This window comes from Opisthocomus hoazin, unplaced genomic scaffold, assembly GCF_030867145.1.
Source record: "Opisthocomus hoazin isolate bOpiHoa1 unplaced genomic scaffold, bOpiHoa1.hap1 HAP1_SCAFFOLD_136, whole genome shotgun sequence".
Lineage (NCBI taxonomy): Eukaryota > Metazoa > Chordata > Aves > Opisthocomiformes > Opisthocomidae > Opisthocomus > Opisthocomus hoazin.
In genome coordinates, this window is record NW_027448825.1 from 200,469 (window position 1) to 203,901 (window position 3,433).

General features: G+C 68.3%; 1 long non-coding RNA gene across 1 annotated transcript; it reads right to left on the bottom strand.

The window, feature by feature from the left end:
• Positions 1–1,808: 1,808 nt before the first annotated feature.
• LOC142359409 (uncharacterized) lies at positions 1,809–2,813 on the bottom strand. Its single transcript, XR_012762333.1, has 2 exons — positions 2,711–2,813; positions 1,809–2,039 (listed from the first exon to the last, which is right to left on the bottom strand). It is a non-coding gene; the product is annotated as an uncharacterized LOC142359409 (long non-coding RNA).
• Between the last annotated feature and the right edge of the window lie 620 nt (positions 2,814–3,433).

A 3,433-nucleotide genomic window follows, 5' to 3' on the forward strand; every position in this document is an offset into this window, starting at 1 on the left:
CGAACTCAGCGCGGCCACTGCCACACATAAACAAGCAGCGGCGACCGCGTTCAGGGAGGCCGAGGCAGCCCGCACCACGGGCCTTGGGGCAGGCCGGGCGCTCCGGGACACAGGCTTCAGGGGACGTGCTGCAGCTGGGGGCGGCTGCGCGGGGCGAGCGGGGCCGGGGGAGCACTGCCGACTTGGGGGGGGGGGGGGGTGCCCGCCTCCTTCTCCCATTCCCTTCCGTCACCTCCCGCCTCTGGCCCCGGGGCTGCCCGCACCCGGCTCGCCTCCTGCAGCCTGCCGCAGCGGCCGGCTCCAAGCTTCCCGTCCCACCACCCTCGAGCAGCCACCACGCACCCCCGCACCCGCTGGAGGAGAGCCCGCGCCTCACCGCTGGCCTCTCTGCTCCCCCGCCGCCCCGGCACCGAACACCAGCCCGCCGCCATGCTGCTCCGCCGCACCGCGCATGCGCCACGAGCCGACGGCGCGCCGGAGGGGCCACACTCTGAGCCGAACGCCGGGCTGCAGTACCGCGTTGCGGCCAGGGGGCGGCGCCAGCGGGGCCGGGGCGGCGCCAGCGGGGCGGGGGCGGTGCCAGCGGGGGCGGCGCCAGCGGGGGCGGGGGCGGCGCCAGCGGGGGCGGCGCCAGCGGGGGCGGGGGCGGCGCCAGCGGGGGCGGGGGCGGCGCCAGCGGGGGCGGGGGCGGCGCCAGCGGGGGCGGGGGCGGCGCCAGCGGGGGCGGGGGCGGCGCCAGCGGGGGCGGGGGCGGCGCCAGCGGGGGCGGGGGCGGCGCCAGCGGGGGCGGCGCCAGCGGGGGCGGGGGCGGCGCCAGCGGGGGCGGGGGCGGCGCCAGCGGGGGCGGGGGCGGCGCCAGCGGGGGCGGGGGCGGCGCCAGCGGGGGCGGGGGCGGCGCCAGCGGGAGAGGGGGCGGCGCCAGCGGGAGAGGGGGCGGCGCCAGCGGGAGAGGGGGCGGCGCCAGCGGGAGAGGGGGCGGCTCCCAGCGCCGGCTCTGGCTCCGAGCAGACCCCGACTCGCGGCTCCGACACGGCGCCGCACCCCCATCGCTCCTTGCCCCCGACACGGACCCCGCCCTCCCGGGGGCTTTTCCCCGGGACCCGCCGCTCCATCCAACCCCCCCCCCCATACCCCGCGCTCACCTTCTCCCTCGCTGCAGCCGCAACCCGGCTATGGCTCCGCTCCTCCTTCGGCTCGCATCGGGCCCGGCACGGCAGCACCGGGCCCTCTACCGGCAGAGGGAGGGGCCGTCGCCATCAGCCCCGCTGCCCGCACCTGGGGCTCTTCCGGCCCCGGCCCACGGCTGGAGCCCACCATGCCGTCATTGGGCAAACACAAAGACTCTCTGAAGCCCTTTGGGCACTTCAGCAAGCAGGCAGGCGTTCCTTATGGCAGCGCCGGACACACAGGGCACGGCTCCTCCCAGCGCGCAAAGCACCTGCGCCACTCGAGCGGCAGTACCGAACTTTGCTCACCGGGTGGCAGCAGCGAGCCCTTGGACACGGCGCCACCGCGCATTGGCGCCGCCCGAGCCGCAGTACCGAACTTTGCTCACCGGGTGGCAGCAGCGATCGTACCGGCCCCTCCACGGCCACCCGCGCCACGGCAGCACCGGGCCCTCCACCGGCACAGGGAGGGGCCGTCGCCATCAGCCCCGCTGCCCGCACCTGGGGCTCCCCCGGCCCCGGCCCACGGCTGGACCCCGGCAGGAACAGGGGGCCGTCGCCCCAGCCCCACAGCCCGTCCCCTCCTCCCCTGGCCTCTGGCGCAGCCCCTCGTCCCGTGCAAACCAAGCACAAACGCAGCCGCCAGGGCAAAAGGGACCGCAGGTCTTTACTCAGTCACGCACCCAGCCAGTCCCGGGAGCCGCTCTGCTCCGGGGTCGGGGCCCCCGACGCTCCCTCTGCCCCTCCGACACCTCGGCACTCCTTCCTGCAGCTGCGCCCGTTGATCCAGCGGCGAACAGTCCGTCCGTCGCCTCCCGGAGAGACGTGCTGCTCGGCAGAGGCTGCCAAAAATGAGGAGCAGGGTGCAGGCCACTACAAGAGAGGAGAAAAGTGACAGGTGGCTGGACAGCGGCGGTGGAACGAGAAAGCACCAAGCAGGGAAAGGGACGGCGAGAGAAGGACGGGGACAGGCAGTCCCACAGACATGGAGAAAGAAGCAGCAGCAAGAGAGCAAGAGCGGCAGCAGAAAGAAGAAGAGGGAGCAGGACACAGACCGAAAATGAAGAACGGGGAGCAGGAAGGAGATGCAAAAAAAAACCCTGCAGCATGACAGAGGAAAAAAGAATAGCGGCAGGGACCTGGACAAAGAGAGATGAGGAAATAGAATAGAATAGACATGGAGAAAGCAGTAGATCTGTGACGTGCTACGGAGCCGAGAAGGAAGGCCTCGAATCAAGGGACGAGGAGCCAGACAGAGAGCACCAAAGACAGCAAAAGTACTGACAGGCTACAGAGTAGGAGGAAAGCAAAACTAGTAACCGGGAGCTGAACAGAAAGAGGGGAAGAAGGAAAAAAATGCCACGGGCTGCAGGGCAGAAAGAGGGAGGACCTAAAAGATGGGGACAAGTCAGAGACAGATGGAGAAAGAAGGTACACAAGAGCAGAAAAAAAAAATAATCGTAGCAGTGGGGGAAAGAGAGGGAGCCGGGGAGGGCCCAGGATGCACAAGAGGGGTGACAGGGCCCCGAGGGCCCACGACTCACCGCAGCTCTCACTCTCGGTGCTGCCGGGAGACTTTGACATTTCAGATGTTTCTCTCCCCTTCTCTCTTCCCCTCTTCTTCCGCAACTCCAATCGTTTGGCTCTCCTGCACCTGAGAGAAAATGCATGTGGCTGTCTTAGAGCTCATACGAGACGTGGCTTCCTAGACAAGAAGCCTCAGGAACAGGACAGAGAAAAAGAGAGAATATGATGAGTGGGAAGCAGAACACACGGATCGAGAGAGAACTTGAATCAGAGGAGTAAACAAGGCAGGAAAGAGAGATAAAGACAGGGAAGAAGCCACAAGAAAAGGGCCTTTCTGGCCTCTACTCGCACCCCCCGGCCTCCCCTTTTTTCTGGCCTCTACTCTCGCCCCCGGCCTCCCACCCCTCTGCAGCCTCCCACCCCTCTGCAGCCTCCTTTTTTTTCCTGGCCTCTACTCCCCCCTCCTCGCGCCCCCCCCCCCCCCCCCCCGCCTCCCACCCCTCGATAGCCTCCTAACTCCCTTTTTGCTGGCCTCTACTTAATTCAGCTTCCCACCCCTCTGCAACCTCCTACCTCTTTCCAGCCTCCACTCCGCCCCCCCAGCTTCCCACCCTTTTTCAGCCTCCCACCACCGTCCCACGCAGTGCAGGACACACTGACAGAGAGAGAAAAAGGACAGGCAACAGGAAGAAACGTACTAAGAAACAAAGAAAGGGTCAGACGAAGAAGGGGGTGGGTGG